The following is a 13,143-nucleotide window of genomic DNA, read 5'->3' as shown; positions in this document are numbered from 1 at the left end:
CGGGACCTGGTGCCATACTCACCCAGAAGGGAAAACTCCATGGGAGCAAGAAGAATCCATTTCGCCGTCGACACCGCACAAGGACGGAGGCAGGCCCTCGGTTTAGTCCGTTCTTATGGAAGTTGAGCGAGATGCCAAGACATGGGGTGGATTTTGGGGTAGCCCAGAAGACCCCTGCTCACACCACTACCAGCCCAACCTTAGGAACCATCGGCCACCCGGCTTTTATTACACTGCCTTAAATATATTCAATATTTTTTGAGACTTGTGGAAATCTCACAAGTTTGGGGGTACACTGAGCTTTCGGTGTATCTCTCATCTGGGCATTGGCATTGAATGGTGGAGAAAGGACGGTGGAAGAATGCCTTTTCTTTTACCATTGAAGAAACTGAGGTCTTGTGATTTTCCCAAGGTCATCAGAATCCGTCTTACACAGAGGTCTTAAAATAGCTGCCAGCAGATGAAAGAATGAATGAGCGAAAACATAAATCTACCCCAATTTGTTGTTAAGTTTAAAAGAAAGAAGTAATGTGGAGGAGAATTTCTCTTTGGGGATAGATTTCCTGCATTGAAAACAGTTTGTCATCAGTAAAGTTAACATATAAAAAAAAAAAGTCTTTTAAATTCAAATTATTCTGTATTTCTTATGTTACATAAGGTACTGAAGTTAGCCAAGGTTGCTTTTTAGTGTTATAATGATGCAGCTGCTTCCAGCCAGAAGTACGTTTCCGGTCTGTCAGTAAAGAAAAACAAAAACTGCCTTTTGGTAAAAATCTGTTAGAAAATATTTGTCAGTAAATCTGTCACAATATTCCAGCAGAAATTCTGTTCATTTCTTCCACACCCCTACCCCTCTATTCTCCATATTTCTCTAAGGTAAACTTAATAGACAAAAACAGAAGGGATGTTTAATTTCTCTAGATGTCTCTTGCTCCCTAAGTTTAAAAAGGTGTGACTAAAATTACTCCAGTCACTCCCTCGCATCTGAATGGTACCAGATAAGTAAGGTACATAGGTACTTATTTCTTTCAGTTACAAACTATGGGCAGGGAAAAAGGACACTAAAGAAAACTTGCAATGAAAGAAAATACAGAGAAAAGGAAGAAAAAAGAGGAGAGGAGGAAATTTCGGAGAGTGGATCCATCAACACATGGTACTAATGCCTTACATAGCCACACCACTTGTATAGGTTGGAAAGTTCATGCATTTAAATGCATTTTTTGACCTTTGTACTAAAAGTCCTTAAAAGTACAAGAAGCCAATTCAAAGCCATAATTTTGAGGTTGAAATGTTAAGTACTATAGGGTGTCCTAAAGATATTTTAAAAATTATTTCCTAAATAATCAGAAATTTCATAACCATGGACATGTATCAATATAAACCAAAGTCAAATCAGGGCTTTTAAACATGTTACTTTCTTTACATAATACTGTTTTCTTTAAAACAGGACATGATACTGAAGAGTCAGGACATAATACTGGAGGAAAAAAAGGACTTTTGAAATCTCATTTTCTCATAACGAAGACACCAGAAAGTGTAGGGGGAAAAAAGTCATGGTTTTCAAAAGATAATTTTCATAGCTGGCATTGTTTTTACTTCTTAGTCCTCCTGCATCATCCATCTTGATTTAAGGGGTCTGGAACTTTACAACTTTGCTCCTTATTAATACTAATATACTGGTAAACTGCTTAATAACTAACAAATTTGTATCATTTTTATGTTAGTACCTGCCTCCTCTCAAAAAAGAAAGCATACAGTTTTCTGTACACATAAAAATCTGAAAATAGGAATTGGGAGCAAAAGTTCTAGGGTTAAAAATGCTTACATATATACAAATAAAAGGCAATAAACAGCAGAAAATAAAACCCAAGGACAACATGGCATGTTTTAAAACTGATCAGGAACGATGCGTTCAGAGAAATTGCTTTAAACACCAACACTCCCCACCCCAAACAAAAACTTTGAGAAAATAAGTAATTTATCATTTACACACACACACACACACACACACACACACACACACACACGAGAGAGAGAGAGAGAGAGAGAGAGAGAGAGAGAGAGAGAGAGAGAGAGAGAGAGAGAGAGAGAGAGAGAGAGGGAGAAGAGAGAGAGAGGAAATATTACCAACCCCTCTCAGATCAACTACTCTTCTTATCTTAAAAAAAATTTAAGCATTTGTTCTGCTGTACTGGATAATTAAATTCACCTGAAGCTTTGTTCTTCATTTACTTTTTAAAAATTAGCAGAATAAGATTTCAGTCAGGTATTTTAGGTTTTTAGTTTAAATATTCTCCACAAGTTTCTAGTTCTTTAACACAGCCTAATAAAGTATTAATATGCATGGTCTTTTTAGGATCAAAAGAGATGACAGCCATAAAAAATGTTATCAAAACTCTACCTTCTACCATCAGTGGTAACACTACACACCATATTGAGATGTTTGATGTCATTTGGCTTCAATAAACTTACCCTATAGAAGCAGGTACACCCCCTGCTGGAAATCTCTGATCATAACTACTTTGGCTTTTGTAGGCTGAACCAAGAGCATAGGAAAAGCCAAATAAAGGGCCTTTCCATTCATAACAAAATTGACCCATACTTTTTGCCTGTCTGACATAAGACAGGCTTTTGGAGAACAAACTATCTCAGAATATCAACCTGATTACAGACAAAATACCCAAAGAAGTTGGAGAATAACAAAGGCAAATAACTAAATAACCAAAGCATGGTAATGTTGTTTCTTGCCTAATTTCCTATAGAATGTCACAACTCATTTCCATACCCCACCTAATCCCCACCTTCTCCCTAGACTTTTCTCTTTCTCTGTATCTCATACAGTTAGGGCTATTAGAAGGAAGGAAGGCAGAGTAAGATGGAGTGTTTCTCCCACTAGCAGGCAAATACCAATAACTAATGACCACAATATAACCATAGTAGCCATTTGCTGAGTTGAGGTGCTGAAAAGCTTTCTCCAAATTTGTTTTATGGCTACCAATGATATTTTCAGCATGAAGAAAAGGTGCTAATTATGTCTTGGCTGTTACCATAGAAAATATTTTGACAAGAGTTAAGGTAATTGAGAGCATGGGACTGGAACAGTAGGAAAGTAATGCATTGACCTTCCTGGCATTTTGTTCCACAGAACCTTGTTCTGTTGATTTTTCAGAATTGTATTTTCAGACTGAAATCCCAAAGATGGTATCAGAGTCTAGTTTCAAAATGTCATGTTCATGCTGCTCTGGTTCTTAGACATAACTGAAAGAGTGAAATCAGAGCTCTAGTTTTGACTAATTAGTATTTTATAAAGATTATTTGTAATGCAGACTCCTTTTAAAGGAATAACCAGCACAAATACTTTAATTAGACAAAAATCTTCAAGTTATTTCCTCTCACAAAAGGAGGTAATGTTGGACCATCTGGACCCTCCATTGAGTTTTCATGAAAGATCGCAGCTTGAATTTAATCAACCCCAGTAAGGTTAACCCCGTAAAGATAAAAAATAACTGCAAAGGTTGCTAACTGAATTCTCTCTTTGAGATTGTTGGCACTGTAATTTGTAAATCATTACAATGGGAAACAGGAACTTGTATTGCTTGACTATTTAACCATACATATAATTTTTGTGAATATTCCTTATTCCCACTCTCTTTAGGCCAAATTTAGATTGCGAGCCCCTCTAGGTAGGAATCACAAATGAATGTTTGGACCTATACAATAACTAGAATACAACTAGTAGAAAGCTCAATAAATGTTTGATAATAATAATATGAAACACTCTAGGTTTTATGGATTTCTGTGGACTTATTACCAACAGAAGGCTTCGGATTATATTTTGAAATACAGCTGAGATAGTCACTTTGGAAAATACAAATCATTTAAAGAAATTGATGTATTAGCCTGTGAAAGCTGAGTTAGATGTCCTTCCCTAAGTACAACCCACATTTCTCCATATTACATCTCTCTGGTAGGTAAATGTGAGTTACTAGTGACAAGTAACCATGGATCTGAAACATCAGAGAACATTCTAAAGAAATGCAACTAGCAGTTTCTGAAATCAATGATAAGGTATATAATCATTTCACAATTAAGGCTTTGTCATTTTCCTCTGTTATTATAAACTGCAATAGATGGCAAATGTTTGTCTCACCAATCCATGCTACTGCATTTTCTTCAAAACGCTTCACAAATAACAATGTGATTTTTCTGATGGATGCACAGCTTCTTTCATACACACCTATTACATAGTGAGGAATAACAATACTCATCTTTCCCCAAATAGTCTTCCCATCTCTCTTCAGCAGAGCCCGGCACAGGGTTCTAGCATATACTTTATTATTTCTAGCTTTGGTTTTCTTAGAAGTAGACGTTAAGTAACTCTTTTCTATTCTTTCCCCCAAAAGTGTTTACATTAAGAATTCTGAGGGTTTCCCTGGTGGCGCAGTGGTTGAGAATCTGCCTGCCAACGCAGGGGACACGGGTTCGAGCCCTGGTCTGGGAAGATCCCACATGCTGCAGAGCAACTAGGCCCGTGAGCCACAACTACTGAGCCTGCGCGTCTGGAGCTTGTGCTCCGCAGCAAGAGAGGCCGCGACAGTGAGAGGCCCGCGCACCGCGATGAAGAGTGGCCCCCGCTCTTCGCAACTAGAAGAAAGCCCACGCGCAGAAACGAAGACCCAACACAGCCAAAAATAAAAAGTAAAAAAAAAAAAAAAAGAATTCTGAGATTTTACAAACATGATAAAAAAGTAAAAGCAATAATTCATAAATTTGTAAAAGCTCTGTGTGTCCTATAAATCAAATTCTTTAAAATTAAATTTAAATGGAGGCACATATTTAAAATATTTTTCGACACCCTTTATTTATTTTTTTTTTTTGGCCACGCTGTGTGGCTTGTGGAATCTTTCCCCAACCAGGAATTGAACCCGTGCCCCGTGCATTGGGAGTATGCAATCTTAACCACTGGACCGCCAGGGAAGTCCTAAAATACTTTGAAAGTATGTATTTATTGAGGTAGAAAGATATTCATTTATTTTCTGTGAAAAAATCAGGCTACAAAGTGAGGAAGGAAGCACAGTTCTATTTTTATAAAAAAGAAAATGTTTTGAAAAGATGGTGATATTATTGACTAACATGTTACTAGAGATTTAATCTACATGGTGATATTACAGCTAATGTTTATTTTATTGTTTTTGCTTTTTCTGCAATTAAAACTTTTAAAAATGAACCTATTATTTCTTGTGCAATAAAAGTTTGGATTATACTCGTGTTGAAAATTGAGAAAAAGGCAATGTATAAAGCAGAATAAGGTAAACTGTCTTGAAGCAATTGAACTGCCTACTATATATAGCTACTTTTTTTTTTATTCTTCCCTTTTCTTTTCTTCACTCTTTTCCCCCTCTTACTCTTACTTTAGATGTTTCCTCCTTCTTCCTTTCTTTTTTGATTCTCCATCTTCTTTTCCTTCTCCCTTAACTTTCTCTTGGGCCTTTTACAAGCCACCTTGGGCATTGTCTCTTTCTGTCCGCAGCAGCCTCTGATGTAAGGGAATGAAACGGTCTAGGCAAACCTATTATTTCCACCACTAGATTGTACTGTCTTTGATGAATTTTTTTTAAAGTTCTTACAGACCAAATCAAGCAAAGAACATACATTTTATTATATTTAATGACTTATTTTTTTATTATTATTTTTAAAATTATTTATTTATTTTTGGCTGCATTGGGTCTTCATTGCTGCACGCAGGCGTTCTCTAGTTGAGGTGAGCAGGGGCTACTCTTCGTTGCAGGCTTCTCATTGTGGTCATTTCTCTTGTTGCAGAACATGGGCTCTGGGTGCTCTGGCTTCAGTAGTTGTGGCACACGGACTCAGTAGTTGTGGCTCGTGGGCTCTAGAGTGCAGGCTCAGTAGTTGTGGTGCACGGGCTTAGTTGCTCCACGGCATGTGGGATCTTCCTGGACCAGGGTTCAAACCCATGTCCCCTGCATTGGCAGGTGGATTCTTAACCACTGCACCACTAGAGAAGTCCCTAATGACTTATTTTAAATTATGTAAATCTGCCAATACCAATGCCTCTATTGTTGATGGTCTCATGGCACAGATCTATTTTTAAGCTCTGTTTCTACACTAAGACTCTGCTGAAAAGCTTTCAGGTATAGACAATAGGTAGCTTCTCTAATGCTGATAAAGCCAAACTGATCTTTCCACATGCTCTGGCATTTCCCTTTGGACCACAAGGTTTATGATAAAATGTGTTCCATTTGGATGGTTTCCCATGTGGATTTGCTGACACTTAGGCTACCTTTTCTTCCTATCACCCCTAAGGAAATGAGGGTTGCTTTTCTAAGTCAGACATTTATCTTGCAGAGTTCCTCCTCCACTATATCCTCAGCACAGTACAATCGATTACCAGTTTAAAGGAAAGGTAAAGATGGTCTTAACTGTAGTACAAAGGAATGCTGGGGCACAAATTAGTCTGTAGTGGAAAGGCCACCAAACTGGGGATGAGGAAACTTGAATTTGTTATCTCAGGTTCTGCTTTCTGTGTGACCTTCAGAAGTCATTGAATCTCTCTGAAGTTTCCATATCCATAAAATTGTCCCTTTGCCACTTTAACATTATTGAGTTTGAAATTATTTTACAGGGTTAGCCTATAGACCAGGCTTCATTTCTTCCTGTTTCACACTTAATTTACACCCACCATCACACCCAGGACAATGTTGTTACTCTCAGCTTCCCTGCGGGTTTTGTCTGGGTCCCATACCTCATCCCTCCCCACAAAGAGAAAAAAAAAAAAAAAAAAAAACTTTATCCTGATGAAACTAAATTAATTACATTCCTCCAAAACCCATCTCTAAAATCTATTTCATTAGGTTTGGACCTCCGTTTTCCTAGAACAAGCCAGCCACCTCCCTGTTATAAGGTCAGCTTCTCTGAACCTTCTTTGACAAAAGGTTGCTTTGTAGTTTCTAAGCTTACAGTTCTTTTTACTCCCACAATGTATTCATCACTCTGTCCCCCACCCCCCAATCAGCAGCACCATCCTGGGCATCCAGTAGCCAATCCTGGGTCCTCACAATCCTATTTAGTAATCTATTCAGTTGCTCATGGTCTCACCCATGTTTTTTCTCCCTCGTGCCCATTTACAATCAGTCTTGTTTCCACATTCAGCCCCAGACAACCACTAATCTTCTTTGTACCTCTAAGGATTTGCCTATTCTGGACATTTAATATAAATGGAATCATACAATATGTGGTCTCATGTATCTGGCTTCTTTGACTTATAATATTTTTGAGGTTCATTCATATTTTAGCACGCATCAGTAATCCTTTCCTCTTCATTGCTGAATAGTAGTCTGTTGTATGGATATATCACATTTATTTAGCTATTCACCAGTTAGTTAGCATTTAGATTGTTTGCACTTTTTTGGCTACCATGAATAATGCTGCTATGAACACACAAATGTTGGCATGGATATATGTTTCCATTCCTCTTTGGTAGATACCTATGGGTAAAATTGATGGGTCATATAATAAATTTATGTTTCATGTTATAAGAAAATGCCAAATATTTTCCAAAGTGGTTGTACCATTTTACATTTCTGTCAGCAGTGTATGAGGGTTCTAGTTTCTCCACAATCTGGCCAATACCTGTTATTGTCTGTCATTTTTATTATAGCCATTCTAATGGGTAAGAAATAGTATCTTATTCTAATTTGAATTCACATTTCCCTAATGACAAATGATGTTGAACATCTATTTATGTGCTTTTTAGCCATTGGTATCTCTTCTCTGATATCTATTAAAATCTTTTGCCTATTTTAAAATCGCATTGTGAGCCTTATAATTGAGTTGGGCCTCCCTGGATCTTAAATTCTCTGATTGAATTTTCCCCAGAAAAATCCTTAAGACTTTTTCTTAATGCAACAATGACTTTATTAATATTTCCCAATACTTCCTTGCATGTTTGTAATGCTTCTTTCTCCCTGCTTGCAAAATGTTGTAAAACAATACAATAGCATTGAGTAAAATATTTTCTCTTCTAGGGTATCCTTACAATCAGTTTGCTTAATTGGCAATACATAGCTGTTGTTTACTTTCCTTCCCCTTCCTTATTGTTTAAACAAGATGGCTTCATGCCAGTTATCCTATTTGATTTTGTTGTAGAAACAGTACACACATTCTATCAGAAAATCTGGGTGAACGACTATTAAACTCTGAGCCATACGCTCCCTGATCCATGGCAACTGGGGTCTCTATCTCAATAGCATGAGCCTTGAGCAGAACTTTTGAGGCATTTTGATCAAAAGTGAGTTACTACAACTAACCTTCTTCTCCTTGGTGCCTAATTCACTTTCAGTTGTAAGTGTTTTGTTTTGTTTTGTTTTTTAACATCTTTATTGGGGTATAATTGCTTTACAATGGTGTGTTAGTTTCTGCTTTATGACAAAGTGAATCAGTTATACATATACATATGTTCCCATATCTCTTCCCTCTTCCCTCCCACCCTCCTTATCCCACCCCTCCAGGCAGTCACAAAGCACCGAGCTGATATCCCTGTGCTATGCAGCTGCTTCCCACTAGCTATCTACCTTACGTTTGGTAGTATATATATGTCCATGCCTTTCTCGCTTTGTCACAGCTCACCCTTCCCCCTCCCCATATCCTTAAGTCCATTCTCTAGTAGGTCTGTGTCTTTATTCCTAGGTTCTTCATGACATTTTTTTTTCTTAAATTCCATATATATGTGTTAGCATACGGTATTTGTCTTTCTCTTTCTGACTTACTTCACTGTGTATGACAGACTCTAGGTCTATCCACCTCATTACAAATAGCTCAATTTCGTTTCTTTTTACGGCTGAGTAATATTCCATTGTATATATGTGCCACATCTTCTTTATCCATTCATCCGATGATGGGCACTTAGGTTGTTTCCATCTCCGGGCTATTGTAAATAGAGCTGCAATGAACATTTTGGTACATGACTCTTTTTGAATTATGGTTTTCTCGGGGTATATAGTTGTAAGTGTTTTTGAAAGTGAGTTAACTCTTTTAAGCCAAGGGAATACAATTTTAAAACACTTCAAAGTGATCTTTTCATTTGATACCTTGAAATACTGCCATGCCTTTTAATATTTTGCAGTGTAAGGCAACTTCTTGGCCTCAAAGAAATCATGTGCCACAGCAATTTAGGAATTAGAAAGAAAAGAGGCTACTGCAGTTTGGATACTCTCTTCTGATTTACTATGTGTACATCTGCAGTGTGGCCTGTGGGTTCATGCTACTGTGGTAAGCATCCCAAGGGTCGCCCTAATTCTAATAAAAGAGCTCTGGCTTTGACAGCATTCTGTATGTTCACCTTGTATTGGAACAGGCTGCTGACAATTCTTTGAATTTACCTGAGGATAAAACTCTTCACCCTCCCCAGTCATCTCATCAGTTAACTTGCTGTAATTGGCTACCACAGCCCACCTTTCAGATAAGTATTTTTAGCTAAATCATCACAATAATAGGTATTTGCCAAGGTGTTTTCAGAAATCAGATGTCACTATGTACACCTGCAGCTTAGAGGGAATGCTTGCCTATCAAACTCTCCTAAGATATTGCGAATAAATACTCTATAAGCTGCTAAAGTAAAATGCCCTCATTTGAAAATGGAAAGTCTTCATACAAAGGGGAAACACTCTAGGAGTGCTGACAACTAGAAATCTCCTCAGTCCCCCTAGTCCTGTTACATTGGTTCAAATCTTATTTAGTTTTTGCTTTTAGTTTAAATTTGTTGAGAATTCATTGTTTGAAAGTGATATATATTAAGTGTAAGCTGGTTATAGGGTAATTATTTTTAGTTTACTCTGGATTATTTTATATATGAGATATATGTGGAGTTTGACATATTTTGGAAATTCAATATGATTCCAAGTTTGTTCAAATATAAAAATCATATGAATACTTAAATAGCCTGAAAGGAAATATATAAAAATATGAACAGTGGCTATCTCTGGGTAATTTTCTAAAAAATATACTTATCATATATACTTCTTGCATATTCATCTTATATACTTTCTTATCTATCCATATACTTTATTGGACTTTTTAAAAAGAGGATTCTTTTTTTAATGCTGCACATACTAATCATGTCTTCTCATTCATAACGTTCCTTAAAATTACACTGTCTGGCAGACAGAATACAATCAACAAGAGTTTTGAAACTTAAGTAGACCATCTCTTTGGAATATTATTTTGATATACTCTCTTATTCAACAACTATCAATTTGTACCAACTATGTGCCAAAGACTCTGCTCAAACCAGAAATATAAACATGAAAGGCATGGCCCCTGCCTGCAATGAACTCATTTTCATGTCCTAGGATTGGATCTTTACTGAGAGCTAGGTCCATATATTATACCTGTGAAGGTCAAATAAGTCTTTCAATTTCTGTTATTCTATAATAACTTCATCATTTACAATTTCTCCTTTTAAACATGACAAGCATAGACAGATAAATAGATAGATTGATAGATGATAGATGGATAAAAAGATAGATAAAACCATCTATAGAATGACAAGTTTGAATGGACAATAATTTCTCCTTAATCTAACTAAACAACTAACTTGTTCAAATTACTTTTACGATTACGGTATTTTCAGATTCTGATCATTAGAGGTACTCTAACTCATTTTTTCTCTTCTACTGTCAAATTTGTAGTCTCATCGTTTTTTTTTTTTTTTTTTGCAGTTTTTAGGTTAGTGCCATACCACCAAATGACACAGAGACCGTTCCAAGACCAAGTGAAGTCTTGTTTTAACTGGCATATAACTGTTTTTATTTGGGTTTCTGTGGAATTTGAGTCTGCAACTCATCCAAAATGAGGGCATTCCGCAAATTCCATTTCATAAAAGCCATCCCTCCTTCGTATACTGTTTCCATTTCCTTCAGTGTAACTAAACTTTTAGCAGGACATTCCAAGAAAAGTGATAAAGGGAGATGTTTTAAGACAAGCAAAACACAGAATTCTTATTCAGCAAGTCCTCTTGGTAATATTAATAGTAGTAGCAGCAAGAGCAGTAATAATAGTAGTATAGAAAAATAATAAACATAATTAAACATTAACCCTTTTAAATAAATTTTGAAAATCCAAGAATTAAAAATATCAACATTTTGTACATGTATTAGTTGATCCAACACAAATAATAGTCACAATTCTTTAGCAATGTGTGTTATTTCTCAAATTGTTTAAACAAAAACTAGGTTTTTCTGGGTTGCCAAACTTTTAACCTAAAAATCTTAGTTATTCTTTTAAATGCAAAAGTGTATTTAGACTCCGAGCACTTAAATGCAAAGAGAGACAGATTCTGCTATGGAAAGGAGGCCTTAAGGAAGACCTTGGTTATCTTCCCATGTAAGATTACCCCTGTGGCGTCTTGTTTCCTGAGACATACAGAGAATGGTAGCTCCCCACATACAAGGGTCGGTCTCTTGATTGCGGGTAAAACTCATTAAAGTTAATGGGGATGAGGTGCATACATCAAAACAAACATGGAACACAGAGAATATAATAGAGGAGGCTCTGAGAACCTTCTGACTACAAATGCGCAGTTGGTTTGTGGAATTGTAATAAGGGCTGTGTTCTGGATCCTCCTTTCTTCTGGGAAAGCCTCAGAATGTTTTCCTGAACCCTGCTTGTGTGCAGACTCATGGCAGAGTGTTTTGCTCTAGTGATGTGCTACTCACTGTCTCCTCAACAGAGCGCAATTTAATATGAGTACTTCTGAGTGCCCTAATTTATGGAAAATAAACTCCATAAGAGCTGAAGTAACTTGAATTCCTTTGCTTGAGAAAAGGAAAACTATTTTTAAGCATATAAATGAAGCAGTGAAGAATGAACAAAAGGGAATGAGCTTACACTGCCATAAGGTTAAAAAGAAGGAAGATCTGACACTGCTAGATACCTTAGGGGTTTTCGGGCTTCTCCAGAGTTGCTTGAAAACCAGAATCAGGAGTATTGCTAGTAAGTCAGGATAAAGGACTAGGTGGATATTACTATGATACTACTTGTGTCAAGTGAAAAATGCCATTAGAATCAAATGTTCTGTGTGTCTTAACATGCCTATAAAACAAGGAGGTTGCCTTTCACTTGGTGTGAGTGCGTGGTAAATAATGCTGCAGTGGCACAGGGTACATACCAATATCAGCATGCTTACCTGAGCCCTTGGTTTCAGGCTCATCTTTGCATCAGTATATCTGGGCCTCTGTTCCCCCAGTTCATCATCATCATCGTCATCATCATCATCATCATAACAAATGAATAAATCATTATCCTTTCCAGCCATTCAAAATTTTAATAAATAGATAGGAGAAGGGATACTGTGTCATGGTTCCCAAACTTTTCATATTCTCTTCAAAATTTTTCAGTGGCTTCCATGTGATATTTTGTATTTTGAGAATCTATTGATGAGACAAATACAAAATGACAACAGCAAAAGTAACAACTATCATGAATTTTCTTATTATTTAAAAATGAATGTATTTTGTTAATCCCAGTGGCACTTATGTACATTTGAAAAATTGCACCTGTGGGACACTCTATGTTAAGTTTCCAGACACTGGTGTGCACCTTCAAAGGTCCCAACAAAAGTCAGCCCTCTGAGAGAAATAACAACTGGAACTGAGGAGATCTGGATGTGCAGTCACTCCGTGAAAACATGAACAAATGCGTTTTCCATTCTGAACCTAATTTCCTCATCTATAAAATAAGGAGCTTGGACTAGCTGCTCTTTAAGAATCCTTTGAGCTTTAAAACTTTGATTATATCAGATCCTTGATTTAGCAACCATATGCAACTGGATTTAAATGTCATATGTGGCTGTAAATGTCAACATGTGGCAATATTAATATGCTTTTCATGCTAGGGAAGTTGTTCTTACCAAAAATTTCTCAATATTCCTGCACATTTGTGTTCAGTAAACCCATTAAAAATATGCAGCATGCCTATTTTCAAACATTGCTTTATTTTTTATATTCCATTTAGTCAGTGGATCTTCAAAATTAGGTTTCAACATATTTATCCATGTATTATAGATGGAAACATTGAAGTCTGTCCAAAGAATCACATAGTATGTCAGTGACATAGTTTAGAACAGAG

This window comes from Globicephala melas, chromosome 2, assembly GCF_963455315.2.
Source record: "Globicephala melas chromosome 2, mGloMel1.2, whole genome shotgun sequence".
NCBI classification, from domain to species: Eukaryota; Metazoa; Chordata; class Mammalia; order Artiodactyla; family Delphinidae; genus Globicephala; species Globicephala melas.
The sequence above is the reverse complement of the archived record's forward strand: the minus strand, read 5'-3'. Positions refer to the sequence as shown.